General features: G+C 38.7%; 1 non-coding gene and 1 pseudogene across 1 annotated transcript; one reads left to right on the top strand and one right to left on the bottom strand.

The window, feature by feature from the left end:
• Nucleotides 1-1,959: 1,959 nt before the first annotated feature.
• LOC136386331 (small ribosomal subunit protein eS1 pseudogene) lies at nucleotides 1,960-3,515 on the top strand (annotated as a pseudogene).
• A 7,098-nt stretch (nucleotides 3,516-10,613) lies between these two features.
• On the bottom strand, nucleotides 10,614-10,689 carry TRNAI-GAU (transfer RNA isoleucine (anticodon GAU)). Its single transcript has one exon. It is a non-coding gene; the product is annotated as a tRNA-Ile (tRNA).
• Between the last annotated feature and the right edge of the window lie 10,290 nt (nucleotides 10,690-20,979).

Below are 20,979 nucleotides of genomic sequence, written 5' to 3'. Positions count from 1 at the left end.
TTATCTCTATTGCAATAGTTCCCTCCACCTTGCAGCAATCTTTTCTAATAGCCTTTCTTTACTGAGTCTTAAAAAATCATATTGTATGTGTACTTATTACCTAATAATCCTTGTGTGCACATGTACATTGGAAGCTGAAATCCCTAGCTCTAATTTGAATTGACCAATACCTGCCAAACACAGGAATCTCAAACTAATACAAGTTAAGTCTGGTCTACAAAGATACTGGAATTTTCTTTTTCTACAATCTAACATTTTCAGTTTATCCCGCAAGGCATGTGTGGTCTTCTCACTCCTTCCTCACCAGAAAAAATGATGTGCTCTTGCTTTATTTATTATTTTTTTATTTTTATTTTTGTATTTTTCTGAAGCTGGAAACGGGGAGAGACAGACAGACTCCCGCATGCGCCCGACCGGGATCCACCCGGCACGCCCACCAGGGGCGAAGCTCTGCCCCTTCGGGGCGTCGTTCTGCCGCGACCAGAGCCACTCTAGCGCCTGGGGCAGAGGCCAAGGAGCCATCCCCAGTGCCCAGGTCATCTTTGCTCCAATGGAGCCTCGGCTGCGGGAGGGGAAGAGAGAGACAGAGAGGAAGGAGGGGGGTGGAGAAGCAAATGGGCGCTTCTCCTATGTGCCCTGGCCGGGAATCGAACCCGGGTCCCCCGCACGCCAGGCCGACGCTCTACTGCTGAGCTAACCGGCCAGGGCCATGCTCTTGCTTTATGAAACACTTTAGGTTTTTGTTTTGGGTGTAGCCATTGCTCAGTGAATATTCATAGACTGACTAAAGAGTATGATTTGATTCTTTGTGGGGACAAAGGTGTTGGGCTCTGAGGAAACAGAAGAAAGAGAAGCCCTCAACAGTGGCCTTTAGCTCTTGGCTATTATTAGACTACATAAATTGGGCTGTTAAATGGTTTTATATGTTACTTAAAATAATCACAACTTTATTTCTTCTTTTTTTTGTGGCAGAGCCAGAGAGAGTCAGAGAGAGGGACAAACAGGGACAGACAGACACAAAAGGAGAGAGATGAGAAACATCAATTCTTCATTGCGGTTCCTTAGTTGTTCATTGATTGATTTCTCATATGTGCCTTGACCGGGGGACTAAAGCAGACCGAATGATCCCTTGCTCGAGCCAGTGACCTTGGGCTCAAGCTGGTGAGCCTTGCTCAAACCAGATGAGCCCGTGCTCAAGTTGGCGACCCTGGGGTCTCGAACCTGGGTCCTCCACATCCCAGTCCAACATGCTATCCACTGCACTACCACCTGGTCAGGCACTTTATTTCTTAAGTGATAATATAGAGTGTGGTCATTATGAACCCATCAAGATGAAACCATCAAGATAGTTGGTTGTGGGCCCTGGCTGGTTGGCACAATGGTAGAGCATTGGCCCGGCATGTGGATGTCCCAGGTTTGATTCCCAGCCAGGGCACACAAGAGAAACATCCATCTGCTTTTTTATTCTTCCCCCTCTCCTTCTTCTATATCTCTCTCTTCCCCTCTTGCAGCCAAGGCTCCATTGGAGCAAAGTTGGCCCAGGTGCTGAGGATGGCTTCATGGCCTCTGCTTTAGGCACGAGAATGGGTCTGGTTGCAAAAAAGCAATGCCCCAGATGGGCAGAGCATCGTCCCCTGGTGGGCATGCCGGGTGGATCCCAGTTGGGCACATGCGGGAGTCTGCCTCTCTGCTTCCCTACTTCTCACTTTAGAAAAATACAAGTCCCCCTCCCCCCAAAAAAACAAAAAACAAAGATAGTTGTGAACAAAGTGATGTGGAAGGTACAGCAGAAGCTGGAGAACAAAGTAAGAGATGGCTTCAGAAATGGCCCAGTGATGTGCCCAGTGGAGTGTTTTATAAAGTATTCACCCTTTAATTCTACTCTCAACTATTTTTTTATGTTTATTGTTGAAAACTTGAAAGAAAAGTGTACCACCTTTTGGCTCTCTGAATAGCACCATGGCAGTCAGCGAGAACAACCACCTTACAAAAAATGGTAAAACCGGAGCCAGGAGGAACGGTTGATCCATTTTCTAATAAAGGTTGGTATAAAGTGAATGCACTAGCTATGTTCAATAAAAAAATAATAAATTAGAACAACACTAGTCAAGAGAACTCAAAAAAATAAAATTGCATCAGAGGGTCTAAATGGTCATTTTTTTTAATTGAATTTATTAGGGTGACACTAGTTAACATAATTATACAGGTTTCAGGTGACCAATTCTACAACACATCTTAGTATACCATATTGTGTGTTCACTATGCTCCCATGTCAAGCCTTTGTTCATCACCATTTATCCCCCTTATACCCTCTTCCACCTCTATCTCCCAGCAATCACCATGCTGTTGTCTGTGTCCATGAGCTTTTTTCTCCTTTTTTGCTCTATCTCTCCACCTCCTCACCCAGCCTCCACTCCCAACATCTGTCAACCTGCTTTCTATGTTTAAGTCTGTCTCTATTTCACTTTTTAGCTTATTTTATCATTAGATTCCACATATGAGTAAAATCATATGTACTTGTATTTCTTTGATTGGCTTATTTCATCCACCCAGGCTGTTGCAAAAAAGTAAGATTTTCTTTTTTATGGCTGCATAGTATTCCATTATGTAAATGTAACACAACTTTTTTATTGACTCACCTACTGATGAGCACTTGGGCTGTTTCCAGATCTTGGCTATTGTAAATAATGCTGCAATAAACGTAAGGATGCATATATTCTTTCAAATTAATGCTTCAGGATTCTTAAGATATATACCCAGAAGTGGGATTGCTGGGTCAAAAGGCAGTTCTATTTTTAATTTTTTGAGATAACTCCATACCGCTTTCCACAGCGACTGTACTGGTATGCATTCCCACAAACAATGCACAGGGGGTCCCTTTTTTCCAATCCTCACTCACATTTGTCATTTATTAATTTTTGAAGTGAAACTAGCTGATCTGCAGCATAATAAAGTTGCATTTAGAAAATTCAAGCTCATCATTAAAGTTGTTCAAGGCAAAAATTGCCTGACAAATTTCCATGGCATGGATCTTACCCATGACAAAATGTGCTCCATGGTAAAAAAATGGCAGACCATGATTGAAGTACATGTGTCAAAGATATCAATGGCTATTTGCTCCATTTATTTTATGTTGATTTTACTTAAAATATTGCAACAATTAGATTTAGAAGACTTCATTATCAACAGGTCAACCAAATCCAGAAGATGATAGAAATCTTGACCTGAGAGGTGTAAACAAATGATTTGAAAGAATTGATTACTAAATTTATTCCTGTTATCATTGGAAAAGACACTGACAAGTCTTGCCAATCTTTTTATCCATCCCATGATGTGTTTGTTTAAAAAGTGAAAATGTTGAAGAAACACAAGTTTGAATTGGGAAAACTCATGGAACTTCATGGTTAAGGTGGCAGTGCTGGAAAAACTACTGGGAATGAGACAGGTACTAAGTTCAATGAGCTGATAGATATAAACCCTCAGTCTAAGAATCTATTTTAAATTCAGTTATTTAATGGAGACCAATAAAAAATCTTATTTGTGAAAAACAAGTGCACCAAATAAAATGTTCCCTTTAAAAATAACTGTTCCAATGGTGTTTTTCTCAAATATAACCACTGCTTCCATATTGACTCACATTCTTTCAGTCTTTTTTTAAAAATATTTTTTATTTTAAAAGCTGTGCTATAATACATATAACATAAAATTTATCTTCTTAACCATTTTAAGTGTACAGTTCAGTAATGTTAAATGCATTCACATTGTTGTACAGCCGATCTCCAGAACTCTTTTTGTCTTTCAAAACTGAAACTCTATATTCAATAAACAACTCTATATTCTGCTTTTCCTCGTTCCCTGGCAATCACCCTTTCAGCTATTTTTTTTCTTACTTCTAATAGGAACAACATTCCAAAAGATTTGATATAAGAGTTAAATAAGATAATGTATGCAAATTGCCTGATATATACTTAAGCACTCAACAAATGTTAGATTTAAAAAATTTTATTTATTGACTTTTAGAGAAAAGAAGAAAAAAGGGAGAGAGAGAAGGGACAGGAAGCATGGGCTCCTAGTAGTAGTAGTTTCCATATGTGCCTTGACTGGGCAAGCCCAGGGTTTTGAACTGGCGACTTCAGCATTCCAGATCAATGCCTTATCCCACTGCACCACCACAAGTCAGGCAAATATTATTATTTATGATTTTGTCTTGTGATTTAAAAAATATTTATTGATTGATTTTAAACAGAGGAAGGGAGAGAGAGAGAGAGAAATATTGATTTGTTGTCCCACATATTTATGCATTTATTAGTTGATTCCTGTATGTGTCGTGACCAAGGATAAAACCTACAACTTTGATATATCCGGATGACACTCTAATCAACTGAGATACCTGGGCATGGCCTGAGTTATCATTTTTTTTAAACATCATGAATCAACTTGAGTGAAATTGGGTTTACATAAACACAAATGCAGCCTATAATTAGAGAAAGATGAGCAAAAATATGCAGTCAACAATAGAGCGTAGATGGAAGAAGAAAGAAGATGATGGATACCCTTAGCACAGAGATAGGGAGTTGGGATGGGGATCCTGATCACCTTTGGATTAATTGGTGGCTGTAAATGAGCCTTACTTTCCTCTAGCAACTGTGTACAAACAACTCACATGACCTGGGTTATTTTCCATTTGTCCTAATGCAGAAGTAGCACATAGCAGTGGGTTTTTGTTTAACTTAATGTATAGTGTGTTATTAAAAATGTGAATTCATTCTCAACATTTATTAACCAGAATATTTATATTTATTTGCTGATTGATTGATTTTAGAGAGAGACACATACAAACAGACAGGAACATCCATCTGTTCCTGTATGTGCCCTGACTGGTAATCGAACCCACAACCTCTGTGTATCGAGATGATGCTCGACCCAACTAAACTATCTGGTTAGGACCAGAATACTTCTTATAAAAAAATCCATATTTAAGGCTTTATCCACTTGGAAGGTCTGCTAAAATTTGTTCTTTATTCTGTTGGGGCAACAATTGGCAGGAGCTACATAGATGGCTACAACTCAGCCCACGTCCCTCAATTATTCTACTACTTAACCTGTGAAAAAGGTGACTGGTGACATTAATCAGGCAACCTATTTTTCTCACATCATCAGACAAATTCATATCCCTAGTATAGGATCACTACCACTCCCATAACATGTAATGTGTTTTCCTATCTTTGTTAGGAAACTTGATATCCCTGCTATAAATATGTTCTCCCAAGTTGGTACTTTGAAGACCTGTGAAAGATTTGAGATTTTACATTACTTGAAAGGTAACAAGGTAGCTTAGCACAGTTTCATGGATACTTACTGAAAGACATGAGACTCCTGGGTTGGAGACAAAGGACAGTTACTTCCTCATAGCAATAGCAGAAGCAGTAGCCAGAATAACAGTTTTGCACTGGTTCCCTAAGTCTCCATCCTCACAGGGCAACATCAAAAGGACCAGATGACACCTACACATGTGTGGGTTACATGATAAGAGAGGGAGCCTGAGCTTAGGGAACTTGATCTTTTATAATGGTCAGTAAGTATGATTGACTATTGCTTTAGAGGGAGATACTTTTTTTTTTTTTTATTATCAGGAGAGTAAACAAACCTTTCCTTTGCTCTGAAGGGAAACACTATCTCTATCTAATTCTAAGGCTGTTTGCTATACAAAGGTATTTGAAAAGTTAGTCTGGAACAAAGCAGGCAGAGTTTCTGCCTGTAAGATGTGGAGAAATACAACAGACCTAAAGCGACCATGAGCTCAGCATCATTTGTCCTGCCAATCTTGCCTTCACTTTAAAGCAAGTTCTCATTTTCTAACAGGAACATTATAGATAAGGTATACTGGATTTCATATATTTATTAAGTAACTATTTATTCCACACCTACAATGACAATAGATGTGTTGGGCCTTCAAAATACAAACTTGAAAAAGACCCACTCTTTCCTTCAAGGCACTATGCATTAGGCAAGCAAGTCATCTATGCAATACAGTGTAACAAATGCCATCTATGGCCTAAGGAGAAGTAGCCAGCATGAAGATGTGGGTGAGAGGAGGATGACATCAGGGAAGAGGACTCACCTCAGCAGCACACTGAAAAAGGAATACGGAATAAGGGGAAATGAGAAGTGGAGTGGACCAGCCCAGGATGTCAGGCAAAGAGAAGGAAAGTGAGAGAAATGATTAAGGAGAAGGGCTGAGGTCATAAATTAGTGGACTATGATCAGAAATTTGGATATGCTCAAGGGCAATGTGGGCATATCTTCAGAAACAGAAAGGCCAGTTAAGAAGTTTTGGCAAGAGTCTAGGCATGAGATGGTTTATGGCTTGAAATAAGAAGGTGGCAATGGAGACTGAAGAAAGAAGACACAGCTGAGTCTGTGTTTCAAGTGTCACACTCAATATAACACCTTCAACACACAGCATCACATCTGCCATACCCCATGCAAACAAACTTTCCATGCTCATTTCTCCCTTTTGCTTTGCCCCCCTTCTCCTACCTCCACCTCCCTTTCTCTCTGAGTATTGCTACCTTGTTGTCTGTATATATGGGTTATGTACATATGATTTTGGCTAATCCCTTCACCTTCTTTGATTCCATTCCCTCTGACAATTATCCATCAGTACCCTGTGACCCTGCCTCTGTTTCTATTTTGTTCTTCACTTTATTGCATTGATTAGATCCCACATATAAGTAAGATTATATGGTATTTATCTTTGTCTGCCTGGCTTGTTTTACTTAGCATAATAATCTCCAGGTCCATCCATGCCATTGCAAAAGGTAAAATTTCCTTCTTTTTCATATCCACGTATTATTCCATTGTGTAAATGTACCATAGTTTTTTTATCCACTTATCCACTGCTGAACACTTGGACTATTTCCAGATCTTGGTGATTGCAAACAATGCTGCAATGAAAATAGGGATGCATGTATTCTTTTGAATTAGTGTTTTGAAATTCTTCAGATATATTCCTAGAAGGGAGATACCTGGGTCATTAGGCAGTTCCATTTTAAATTTTTTTGAGGAAACACCATACTGTTTTCCACAGTGGCTGCATGAGTCTGCATTCCCACCAGCAATGTAAGAAGGTTCTCTTTTCATCAGACCCTGGCCAACACTTGTTAGTTGATTTGTTAATGAAAGACATTCTGACAGGTATGAGGTAAAATCTCATTGTGCCTTTAATTTGCAATTCTCTGATGATTAGTGACAATTGAGCATGTTTCCATATACTTATTGGCCATCTCTATGTTCATTTTGGAGAAGTGTCTAAGTCCTTTGCCCATTTTTTAATTGAATTGTTTACCTTCCCTATGTTGAATTTTAGATGCTCTTTATAAATTTTGATTATTAACTCCTTATTAGATGTATTGGCAAATATGTCCTTCCATGGAGTGGGTTGTCTTTATTTTGTTAATGGCGTCTTTTGTTGTACAAAAGCTTTTTAATTTGATATAGTCCCATTTGTTTATTTTTTCCTTTATTTCACTTGCCCACAGAGATATTTATTGGCAAAAATATTGCTACAAGAGATGTCTGAGAGTCTACTTCCTATGTTTTCTTCTAGGATTTTATGTTTTCACAACTTACATTTAAGTCTTTTATCCATTTTGAGTTTATTTTTGTGAATGGTGTAATTTGGTGATCTAGTTTCATTTCTTCTCATGAACTTATCCAATTTTCCCTGCACCATTTATCAAAAAGACTGTCTTTACTTTATTGTATATTCTTGCCTCCTTTATCAAATATAAATTGATCATAAAGGAGTGGGTTTATTTCTGGGCTCTCTGTTCTGTTCCATTGATCTTTATGTCTGTTCTTATGCCAGTATCAGGTTGTTTTGAGTACAATGCCTTGTAGTATAACTTGATATAAGGAAGTGTGATACCTCCCACTTTATTCTTCATTTTCAAGATGCTGAGGCTATTTGTGTCCTTTTTTGGTTCCGTATAAATTTTTGGAATATTGTTCTAGATCTGTGAAGTATACCCTTGATATTGTAATAGGAATTGTATTGAATCTATAGATTGCTTTGGATAGCATGGAAATTTTAATAATGTTAATTCTTCCTATCCATGAACATGCCATATGCTTCTACTTGCTTGCATCTTTCTCAACTTCTTTTTTTAATGTCTTATAATTTTCCAAGTACAAACTTTCTACTTCCTTGATTAAATTTATTCCTAGGTACTTTATTTTGCTGTCATTGTTGCAATAGTAGATGAGATTGTTTCCTTAATTTCTCATTTTGACAGTTCAATATTGGTGTATAAAAAAAGCCACTCTTCTCTGAATATTAATCTTATATCCTATCACTTTACTGAATTCATTTATCAGGTCTAATAATTTTTTGGTGAGGATATTCTGATTTTTTATGTACAGTAACATTTTATCAGCAAATAATGACAGTTTTAATATTTTCTTTTCAATTTGAATACCTTTTATTTCTTCTTTTCTGATTGCTATGGCTAGGACTTTTAGTACTATGCTGAGTAAAAGTGATGAAAGGGGACACCACTGTCTTATTCCTAATCTTAAGTGAAACAATTGTACTTTTTGCCCATTCTGTATGATGTTGGCTGTGGGTTTGTCATATATGGCAAAGATATGTTTGAGATATGTTTGAGTTATGTTGAGATATGTTTCTTCTATTCCCACTTTGTTGAGAATTTTGATCATAAATGAATGCTGGATTGTAGCAAATGTTTTTTCTGCATCTATTGATATGATCTTATGATTTTTATTTTTTATTTTGTTTACATGATGAATCACATCTATTGATTTATAAATATTGGTACAAGTCTTGCTTCCCTGGAGTAAATCCCACTTGATCATGGTGTTTGATCTTTCTAATGTACTGCTGGATTCAGTTGGCTAATATTTCAGTTGAAAAATTTAACATCCGTGTTCACTATGGATATTGGCCTATAGTTTTTTTTTCCTTGTAGCATCTTTACCTGATTTTGGAATTAGAATAATGCATGCTTCCAAAAATGGACTTGTAAGTCTTCTTTCCTCTTAAATTTTTTGAAATACTTTGAGAAGTATAAGTGTTCTTTCTGCTTTGAATGTTTGGTAAAATTTGCCTGTGAAGCTATTTGGTCCAGGACTTTTCTTTGCTGAGAGATTTTTGATAACTGTTTCAATTTCATTTGTTGTAATCAGTCCGCTCAGGTTTTCTGATTCTTTCAGATTCACTTTTGGAAAATTGTATGTTTCTAGGAATTCACTCATTTTGCCAAGGTTGTCCAATTTCTGCCATGTAGTTCTTCATAGTATTTTCTTACAATCCTTTGTATTCTTGTGATATCAGTTGGTACTTTTCTTCTGCTACTTAAATTTTATTTGGGTCTTCTCTCTCTTTTTCTTGATGAGTCTGGTTAAAGGTTGGTTAATCTTGTTTACCTTTTCAAAGAACCAGGTCTTGGTTTCCTTGATCTTTTGTATTATTTTATTAGTCTTTATGTCATTTATTTCCATTCTGACTTTTATTATTTCCTTCCATTTACTTCCTCTGGGCTTTGCTTGTTCTTCTTTTTCTAGTTCTTTTAGGTGAAAGGTTAGATTGTTTATTTGAGACACTTTATTTGCTTCTTGAAGTATGCCTGTAATGTTATGAACTTCCCTCTCACAACAGCTTTTATTTTGTTCCATAGATTTGGGGTTGTTGTATGTTTGTTTTCACTTGTTTCAAGAAAATTTTTTATTTCTTTTTTGATCCCATTGTTAACCCAGTCATTATTTAATAACATGCTATTTAGTTTTCAAGTGTTTGAATATTTTTCAGGTTTTTTTAATTGCAGTTAATTTTTAGTTTTATGTCACAGAAGATGCTTAATATGATTTCAATCTTCTTAAATTTTTTGAGATTTGTTTTGTGTCCTAATATGTGGTCTATCTTAGAAAATGTACCATGTGCACTTGAAAAGAATCTATGTTCTGCTGCTTTGAATTGAAATGTTCTGAAGGTATCAATTAAATCCAGGTAATCTAGTTTGTCATTTAAGGTCACTGTTTCATTGCTCATATTTTGTCTGGAGGATCTATCCATTGGTCAGTGGAGCATTAAAGTCCCCTACTATTACAGAATTGCTGTCAATCTCTCCCTTTATGTCCATCAAAATCTGCTTTATATATTTAGGTGCTCTTATATTGGGTGCATAATTATTTACAATGGTTATATTATCTTGTTGTATTGCTCCCTTTATTTACCTTTTCAAAGAACCAGGTCTTGGTTTCCTGGTTTCCTTGATTTTTTTTTTCTTTTTTGCACTTTTCTGAAGCTGGAAATGGGGAGAGACAGTCAGACAGACTCCCGCATGCGCCCGACCGGGATCCACCCGGCACGCCCACCAGGGGCGACGCTCTGCCCACCAGGGGGCGATGCTCTACCCCTCCGTGGCGTCGCTCTGCCACAACCAGAGCCACTCCAGCACCTGGGGCAGAGGCCAAGGAGCCATCCCCAGCGCCCGGGCCATCTTTGCTCCAATGGAGCCTTGGCTGCGGGAGGGGAAGAGAGAGACAGAGAGGAAGGAGGGAGAGTGGAGAAGCAAATGGGCGCTTCTCCTATGTGCCCTGGCCGGGAATCGAACCCGGGTCCCCCGCACATCAGGCCGACGCTCTACCGCTGAGCCAACCGGCCAGAGCCTTCCTTGATCTTTTGTATTATTGCAGTGACCTTCTTTGTCTTGTGTGTGTGTTTGTGTGTGTGTGTGTGTGTGTGTCACAGACAGAGAAACAGAGAGAGAGAGAGAGAGAGAGAGAGAGAGAGAGAGACAGATAAGGACAGATAGGCAGGAAGGGAGAGAGATGAGTAGCACCAATTCTTTGTTGTGGCCCCTTAGTCTCTTTAGTTGTTCATTGATTGTTTTCTCATATGTGCCTTGACCAGGGGGTTACAGCAGAACAAGTGACCTTATGCTCAAGCCAGCAACCTTGGACTCAAGTCAGTAACCTTGGGCTGAAATCAGCTACCATGGGGTCATGTCTATGATCCCATGCTCAAGTCAGCGACTCCATGCTCAATCTGATGAACCCCTGCTCAAGTTGGACAGCCCACACTCAAGCTGACAACCTCGGGGTTTTGAACCTGGATCCTCTGCATCCCAGTCCAACGCTCTGTCCACTGCACCACTGCTTTGTCAGGCTTTCCCTTTTTATAGCTTTTATTTTAAATACTATTTTGTCATACACCTGTATAAGTATTGCTCCTCAAGTTTTTTTTTTTCCATTTGCATGGTATATATTTTTACCATCCCTTCACTTTTAGTCTATCTGTATCTTTTGTACTGAGGTTGACCTCTTGTAGACAGCATATATATGAATCATATTTTCTTATCCATTATGGTACCCTCTGCCTTTTGATTGGGGCATTTAATCCATTTATATTTAAGGTTATTATTGATATGCACTTATTCATTGTGGTTTTATTCTTTAAACCTATAATCCTCTCTTTATTTCTTTGTTCCTTTCCTCTTCTTATAGCGGACCCTTTAACATTTCTCGCAATCTTAGTTTGGTGGTAATGAACTCCTTTAGCCTTTTTGTTTTTTTGGTCTGGGAAGCTGTTATTTGTCCTTCAATTATAAATGGTAGCTTTGCTGGATAAAGTAGTCTTGGTTGTAGGTTCTGGTTTTGCATCATTTTGAATATTTCTTACCAATTCCTTCTGGCCTGAAGAGTTTCTTTTGAGAGGTCAGATGACAGCCTTATGGGGACTCCTTTGTAATTAATTGCTTTTCTCTTGAAGCTTTTAGGATTCTTTCTTTGTCTCTTATCTTTGGCATTTTAATTATGATGTTTCTTGGTGTGGGTCTCTTTGAGTTCATCTTTAATGGGACTCTCTGTGCTTCTTGAACTTGTGTGACTCTTTCCTTTTTTGGGTTAAGGAAATTTTCAGCTGTGATTTCTTCAAACAAGTTCTCTATCCTTTATTAGTTCTCTTCTCCTTCAGGAACCTCTGTGACAGGGGCCCCCAAACTTTTTACACAGGGGGCCAGTTCACTGTCCCTCAGACTGTTGGAGGGCCAGACTACAAAAAAAACTATGAACAAATCCCTATGCACACTTTGCATACCTTATTTTAAAGTAAAAAAACAAAACAGGAACAAATATAATATTTAAAATAAAGAACAAGTAAATTTAAATCAACAAACTTACCAGTATTTCAATGGAAACTATGCTCCTCTCACTGACCACCAATGAAAGAGGTGCCCCTTCCAGAAGTGTTGTGGAGGCTGGATAAATGGCCTCAGGGGGCCACATGCAGCCCGCGGGTTGTAGTTTGGGGACCCCTGCTCTATGATATGGATGTTGTTTCCCTTGATGTTTTCACAGAGGTCTCTTAGAGTTTCCTCAGCCTTCATGAGCCTCTTTTCTTTTTGCACTCTGTTTTTGTGTTTGCACTGATTTTGTCCTCTGAATCATTGATTGGATCCTCTGCTTCATCCAATCTGCTGTTGATTCATTCTAGTGGCTTCTTCATTTTAGATATTATAGTTTTCCATTTCTGACTGGTTCTTTTTTATGATTTCAATGTACTTTTTAATACTTACTACCTCTTTGTTTAAGTTCTCATTGAGATCATCCATTCTCATCTAAGACCCTTGAACATTCTAATAACTATTATTTTAACCTCTGCCTCTAGTAGTTTGGTTGTTTCCATTTTGTTTAATTCTTTTTCTGGGGATTTCTCTTGTTGATTCATTTGAGGCATATTTCTTTGTCTGCCCATTTTGTCTGTGTATTAGGTATCTCTGTTCTGATTCTCAAATTTGTTGTGATGTTTTTGGGAGGAATGTAGTCTCAGTGCTAAGAACCTCCAGGCCACCTAAAACCCTTGTTCTAATAATATTTTCTAAGAATTATATTTACCTTTCTGTTGTATGTGAGTCTTGAAGGTTTTTGGCCTTTTTGTAGGTGGAGTTAGCCTTTCAAGTTGGCTGACTCTAAACGTCAACGTTGATCACATGTACTGAATGTTATTTAATGACTGTCCTCTGGGGTGTAGTTATTTTCAGCCGGGTCTGGTGCCTGCTGGACTCCTTACTTTGGTGTGCTACTTGTGTGGCTAATTGAGTCTAGCATTGATTCAGTCTGCCACCCACTACTGGTTGTGTTGGTTTTGAGTCCTCTTGGATGGGGCTCAGGTATGCATTCATGTTAGACCTTGTCTGGAACCTAAAGTGGGCTAGTATCTGGTGCTTCCACTCTGTCCACTCTTTGTGCCTGCATTTTCTGTGCCTAGGTGTGTGTGTGAAGGTCCAACCTCTATACAGGAGTCCTAGGGTTATGACACAGTTTGGTTCCTAGGACAGTGACATAACCTGAATTTTGGTATAAGTCAAAACATACCCTAGCCTAAGTCACTTACTTATCCTAACACAGTTGTAAAATCATAATCTAGAACGTAAAAACACAACTGAGCCACAGAAAAAGTAATCGAACATATATATATTGAACGGTACACTGCACTATAGTAACAGAAAATATAACAAAAAAAATGAGTGTAAAAAAAAAGTACAATGCTAACAGCGTAAACCAAAACACTCATGTCCCAATTTTTTTAGGTTTTTACAGCAGTGGGCATCATAAACTTGAAACATTGTATGTTGAGACTGTCATAACCTGAGGACCCTGATGACCCCCTGTATACGAATCAACTTCCTCTTTTTTAGACCCAACAGCAGCTCTGTTGAAGGGTTCAAGTTCCTTAATATTTGCCTCTACTTCTCAGATGCTTCATCACCTCCTGCAGTTGCCTGCTTTTCCTGAGAGTCTACTGTAGAAAAGACTGCAGAGTGGACTCAAACTGACCTCACTTCACCAACCCCTCCATATGGTGCAAGCTTGGTTGGTTAGGGCAACTGAGGTTAGGAGGACATTATTGAGACCCCAACTTGAGTAGTCTCTTGGTCAGGATCTTGGTATGAGGAAAGTTGCCCCTACTCCAAGGCATAATCCTTCAGCCACTGCTAGATACTGCAATTCTATTTTCTCTAGACAGGTGAGTAGCAGGTTCATGTTGGGTGGGAGCGACAGTCCCCTCTGCAGAAGTTCTTTCAGCTGCAGAGCCCCTGGTCTCAGGGAGAAAGGTAGAGACTATCTTCTACTGGGGTTGATTGTGACCCTTCTCCCAGATGATGGCTATGTCCCTCGTCTGGTCCCAACAATAGGCTCCAAGGAACTCACACTTTGAATGTCTGAGCTCTAAGCCTCTCTCCCTTCCCCCCTGTGGAACTTAGCTCAGCAGAGCAGGGTATCCAGGAATTGGGCTGGCTAACTGTGAGGCTTCACCTTGTCCAATGTATGCAAGCTGCTGTGCAGGTGTTGATCATAGAAAGCAGAATTTGCCTCAGCTGGATTTGGTGCCTGCCAAGCTCTCCCTTTGGATATGCTGCTAGTAATGCTCATTTGGTCTTTCTCTGATATTTTCTGCAGTTGGCCACTGGATGTGTTGGTTCTGGACCTCTTAGGAAGGAAGCTGGTGCATACCACCGTAAGACACTGCCTGTGACTGGCTCTGTGCAACGTTTTTGAAGCTAAGCAATCCAGAGTTTGTGGCTGCCTCTGCTGGGCTTAGTTGCACATGGAAGAATTATCTTGCACACCTAGACTGGCTTTTACCTGCACCAAGAATGGGAGGGGCAAGTCTACAAATGACCCAGGGTTTCTTGAGATCTACCTCCTGCTGCCTCTGTCTGCTGACTCTTTTCTAGGCTCGACCCCTGAATAAAACTTCTGGAAGAGTATAGAGGCTGGGGTTAGTCAGGCATCAGAAAAGATGGTGGATGTGACTCTCACACCAAGGTCCCAGGTGTTGGTATGTTCTGAATTTTTTCTCAGACTTCAGCTGGGTATAGCCACTAAGAGTCCAGTGTGTGTGACTTCTGAAACCTAGAGATTTGGTTTGCCAATAGCCCTACAGTTTCTACTGAATCTTCTCTGAGTCAGAAGAACTAGTAATATTTTCTGGAAAGTAGGGGGAATAACTTTAGCTTTAACATCAGGCAATTGAGTCACTGTCACCTTCTGAGTATTTTCAGCCTTCTGTTTTCTAGCCAAGACTGCTTACTTCTTAGCAGGACCCAGTCTCCACAGGGTAGGGCAAAAGCTATTCTTGAGGGTAGGGCAGTTGTTTTTCCCCCAGGTTTATGCCACACAGAGGGGATTGCTCCACCCAAGAAAGATGGTAATACATTATTGGAGGATAATTCAGCACAGGGGTCTTGGTTCCTGTTGCCTCATCATGTCTATCTTTGAGTTCATTAATCTCACACTCTCCTCTTGCAGTTCTAGTCTGCTCAACCATCCTTCAGCTGGAGCCCATGGTAAGTGGCTGTGAATGAGATTTTTTGTGTCCTTTAAGAGGATACTTGCATCTTTTAGATGGCAGAGACTCCCATCTCTTTTTGGCAGACAGAAACCTCACTGCTTTTCACTGCCCAATGCAATATGGGCAACTCTTCTAGGTGCTATGTTCTAGGCTGGGTGCCCAGCCTGAAGCTTACAACCCACACCTCTCAGGGCTAACCTCCTCCACAGCTGAGATGTCTCTCCAGAAACTCAGCTGCTGCTCATGGGAGCAGGGGCAGCCCTTTTCACATCTCTACCATTCTTACCAGTCTCACTGTGGCTTTTGTGAATTCTTGGTTATAAGACCCCTCTTCACTTAGTTCTGATTTTGTTTTTCAAGATATTTGTTCCTAAATTTAGTTAGAACTCCAGTTTGGTCCTGGGATGAAGTGAGTGAAACATCCACTAACTCCATCACCATCTTCAGGGTTAGAAACCTAAGGAGGAAGAATTGACAGGACTAGTTTATGAACTGAATGATGCAGTGAGGGGAAAGAGAAGAATCTAAGATTTTCTCCAGTTTTTGGCTTGGCCAACTGAGTTATTGGTGATGGCATTGACTGAGATAAGGAACAGAAGAGGAGGAACAAGTTCTAGGTGAATATGAAGAGTTCAAGTTTGGATACCCTAAGTATAAGGTACCCATAATCCAAGCAGGAATATCCAGTAAGTACAGAGACATATATGCGATAAAAATCCAAAATATTTTAATTACTAATAATATTGCATTAATGTTTATATAACTTTAAAATTAATTAACATTAATTTATATGCAACTCAATAATTAATGACAAATATTATATAATAGAAATAATATTTTCTCCATTAGTACGTAATGGCAAAAAGCACAGCTAAAAATAGTGTGGGTATACATTAAGCAGGCAATTCACTGGCCTGAATAAAAACCCAGGGTACTTAATATGCTCTCATCATACTCAGATCTTTTAAGGAAAGAAAATAGCACTTCATTTTAAGTCAAGTGGAAATTGCATTTCCACTGTAATTGCAAATGATATATTGCTGATATAATTTGTGATTTTAAAAAGAATGCCAGTAGTTCACTATATCAGAATTCGTGGTTAGTAGAGCTTTTTTGTGCATATAGTGCAGTTGTTAAAAGCTTAAATTTATCATCTAAAAGCCAGATGAAATAGCTATTTTGCCTGTGGTAGTGTCATTGCATTACTTCCAGAATGAAATAAAATTCCAAATTGTTAATAAACTGAGTGAATAAAACATTCTCCACTTAATATTGTATACTTATTTAATGATCTCTACAAATGAAATGCTTCTCACTAAATGCTACAGTATATATTTGTCATAATCAGTGAAAATAGAAATGAATTGGACCAGGCATAACTGAACATTAATTGTTCCTTCACCCATCACTAATGCCTCCAATCTATTAAATCATATTTACCTTTTTGTGGGCCATGCTATGGTTTATATTTCCCACAAACTCAACATGGATGTATTAACTAGTGTGAACATTTACTCATCATTGTTCCATCCTACCTTAGTTACAGCAACTTTGTTACTGGGGAAAGGAACACTGTATTATGTTACTGAAATAAAGACAAAAGTTCAAATTTGCAAAAAAAAAAAAAAAAGTTGTAGTTAATTTAAACAACCACTGTCTCAGACTTTTACTTTTTATTTATATGGCTTTTCCTTTCTCTAAATTTCATCTGTAGTAGAACATGTCTGCATTATTTCCACTACAAGTTTTTTCTTTTCTTTTTTTCTAAGACATCACTACAGGAATATTTTGAATTGCTAAATGTTTGTTTCCAGGCTGATATTATAGATGGCAGATTTTCTCCTCTTGAAGAATGTATTTCAGACAACTGTTTACCTGTCATCTATACATTATCTCTTTAAATTCTTTCCTTTCTATGTTCTAGTAAATTAGTGTGTGGTCTTTGGAATGCAGTATATAATTGAAGAAAAACAGAGTAAAATGGTAAATTTTTCTGCACATATTGTGGGGTAATAAAGGATCATTGGTTCAAATTGATTTTCATTTCAGAATCAACCAACCATTGCATTCTTTGACTTTTCTATATATCCTCACGGAAGTTGAATGATCTGTGCAGGTGAGCATTTGGATACCTGATCTGTTGTTTCAACTGAAGCTAGCAAAATTCTGCAGATCATTCCATCCAGAGCCTGTCAGGGTTAGGGTAAAGCTTTCACATTAAAATTTTTTTTTTTTTTTGCATGGAGAATTGGCTCTTTACAAGTCCCCAGATTCCAGTAGCTTATCTGTCATTATTGTCCTGGTTTCATTTGAGTTCTGGTTTTCATTTGGTGCTCTAGGATCTACATGGTTTGAGTTAAATAGGTAGGGGTTATTAGAAAAGACTCCAAGAACACAGCATAAAAACAAAAGAATATGGGGAACAGAGCAGAATATAGAGGTGAAGTTATCATGCAGTTTTGAGGTTCAATGCAGAATGCTAAAGTGTCCTAAGAGAGATGAAGTCATATATAGTTAAGGTATTTTTCTTCTTTCTGGCAGGATAATATGTGTGAAGAGGAGGGGATTAGCAATTTCATATTTTCCTCTTTTCTCTCCTTATCTATTGCTGGCGATTCCCTACTCCTGTGGTAACTTCATCTCCATGAGGAATGCTGCTCCCTCACTTTGTTTCTATTTCCTGGCACCAATAAGGTCCAGCACAGAGCCTATGCTCCATGTTAGGTGATCTTCACAGAAGGTAAATGCTGTAGGAATTAAAAAGGTGATGATTGCTGAGGAGAACTAGATTGATCTTGAAATACTGGAAGCTTGGAAGCTAATTCTAGATGGACCCTAAACCCAGGCCCAATGCAGGGCCCTCAAGGAATAAGGGTGTTGATGATGAGCCGAGGAGAAAGTCATCTGAAGCTTGAAAGAAATGCCCAAATATAATATAATGCTGGTGGGGACATCCACAGAATAGTAGGGGAAGACATAAGGAAGAGGAAAGAATAGGGTATGTTTACCCACTTGGCACTTTCTCTCTGCTTCAGCTCGTAGCTGCTGGAATCTCAACTTTGCTACTCTGTTAACTATGACATGTAAGGCAAATTATTGACCTCTTTGTACTTCAGTTTCTTTATCTGTAAAATGAGGCTGATAAGAACACTTAACAAAAAGGATGGTAATGAATATGAAATGGGTTCATATTGATAAAGCATTTAGTACCTGATACATAGTAAGTGATATCTTAATGTTAGTTAAATAATAAATCTCCTTAAATGCAATTTTTTAAGTTCCTAGGATGAAACTCTTGACACATGATATAGTTCTACACAGAATGGACACATTTTTATGCTAGTTTCCAAGTTTCATATTAGCAAGTGTAATTATTTTATGGTGTCAGAGGAATGTGAAGAAGCCCACAAAGAAGATGGCAGAGAGGTGACTAGAAAAGAAAGTCATAATAGAGGTAAATAAGTAAGGTTATTATATGTTCCAAAATCTACACTACTTGCATGGTAGCCAATAGGCACATGTGACTATATAAATTTAAATGAATTAAAATGAAATAAAATAGCCTGACTGGTGGTAGAGCCGTAGATAAAGTGTTGACCCAGAATGTTGGTGTTGCTGGTTCAAATCCCTGAGGTTACTTGCTCTGAGCATGGGCTTGTCAGCACGGGGTCACTGGCTTGAGCAAGGAAATTGTCCACATGATCCCAAAGCTCACCAGCTTGAGCTGAAAAGTTGCTGGAGTGGAAAGCCCAAGGTTGCTGGCTTAAACAAAGGGACACTGACACGGCTCCCAATCAAGACACTTATGAGAAGTAATCAATGCACAACTAAAGTGAAAACAGCTATGAGTTGATGCTTCTCACCCTCTCTCTCCCTCCCTGTCTCTCTCTCAAAGTAAATAAAATAAAATAAAATAAAAATTAGGTTCTTTAGTTGCACTGGTCACATTTCAAGTACTTGGCCACATATGGCTAATGGCTACCACATTGTACAGCATAGATCTAGAACATTTTAATCATTATAGAAAGTTGTATTGGACAGAACTGATTTAGATTTTTAAAGATAGACTCATTTCATGTAATTCAACTTTTATTTCAACTAAGACACTTTCTAAATGTGTGATTTATCAGACTTTCTGTATAAAGAGGCTCACAAATTTAAAAACAATTTTTGTAAGGTATACATCCTGACTTGGGGTTTCATAAATGGCAGATCTATCAAACTCAAAGCACTGGGGAAAACTGAAGTGCTGCTCATAAAGTAGGTACATTATATCAGCCACTCCTTTCGAGCTGGTAAGGAGCATGCAGTGATAGTTCTTTAAGGTGATGTCTGGGTGATATGTAGAGATGTCCCTGTCAAAGTTCTAGGGTGCGTATTGGGCCAGATCTCTCTAGGCATGAACAAAGAGCTTTTTTTTTTTGTTAGTAGAAAGGAGGAAAAAGGAGAAGTATCACTCAACTTTCCTGTCTTTGTCTACCTCCTGTATATTACAATTGAAGTAGATATAATTAAGAAATATAAGTGGGAATGAAATGTCAGCTGTACAATTTGTGATGAATTGATTTTGTTTTGCCAGCAATTTCTTGATCCTTGTCTGCAGACACTATATTTACCAGCCTCTTTTTAATGGATTTTCTGTAGTCACATACTTCTTTCTAAACTACCTCTTTTGTTGACTTCATAAAGTTCAATATTAAAGAAGTCCTCCAGGAATTGTTATAGACACTTACTCAAACTGGGCTGATCTTATTCTGCTATTGTAGTCATAATTTTGGTGCTTACACTTGGAAAAATCCAATAAACATCCCTTTCTACCCATTGTATGTTACCTTAGTAAGATGGATTTTTCTCTAGAACATGTTATAGAATAAAGGGAGTGGCAACAGGAAGGCCACACTCTATCGTAGTGCCTAGAATTCTCATACTTGATTACATATTTGAGTTATATAATACCTCATATTTGCATAGTGTACATGTATTGCCCAGTACTTTTATTCACACCATTTTACCTAATTCTCACAATAATCTTATGATTAAGATAATTATCTAGGCCTTGGCTGATTGCCTCAGTGGTAGAGTGTTGGCCTGGCATGTGGAAGTCCTGGGTTTATTTCCCGGTCAGGGCACATAGGAGAAGTGACTATCTGCTTCTCCATCCCTCCCCTGCTCCCTTCTCTCTCTCTCTCTCTTTCTTTCCTTCTCTCCCCCCCTTCCCACAGCTGTGGCTTGAATAGTTCAAGCAAGTTGGCCTGGGCACTGAAGATGGCTCCATGGCCTTGCCTCAGATGATAAAATAGCTCAGTTGTCAAGCAACAGAGCAGCAGCCCCAGATGCGCAGAGCATCCCCTGGTAGGGGACTCGCCAGGATGAGCCCAGTCAGGGTGCATGCGGGAGTCTGTCTCTCTGCTTCTCACTTAGTAATAATAATATAAAAAGATAATTATGTACATTTTTACAGATGAGGAAACAGAGGTTAGGCAAGGGAGAGAGAATATAAACCACTAGTTTAAAGTCACCGATGAAGGTAGCAGATCTGAGAACTAGGCTCTTTATTTCCAAGGCCAGTTGTTTTTCTGTCATCCGAAAGCCATCTCCTGCCT

The sequence above is a fragment of the Saccopteryx leptura genome, chromosome X (genome assembly GCF_036850995.1).
Source record: "Saccopteryx leptura isolate mSacLep1 chromosome X, mSacLep1_pri_phased_curated, whole genome shotgun sequence".
Lineage (NCBI taxonomy): Eukaryota > Metazoa > Chordata > Mammalia > Chiroptera > Emballonuridae > Saccopteryx > Saccopteryx leptura.
Note: the sequence above shows the minus strand (reverse complement) of the source record. Positions and strands in the feature narration are given on the sequence as shown.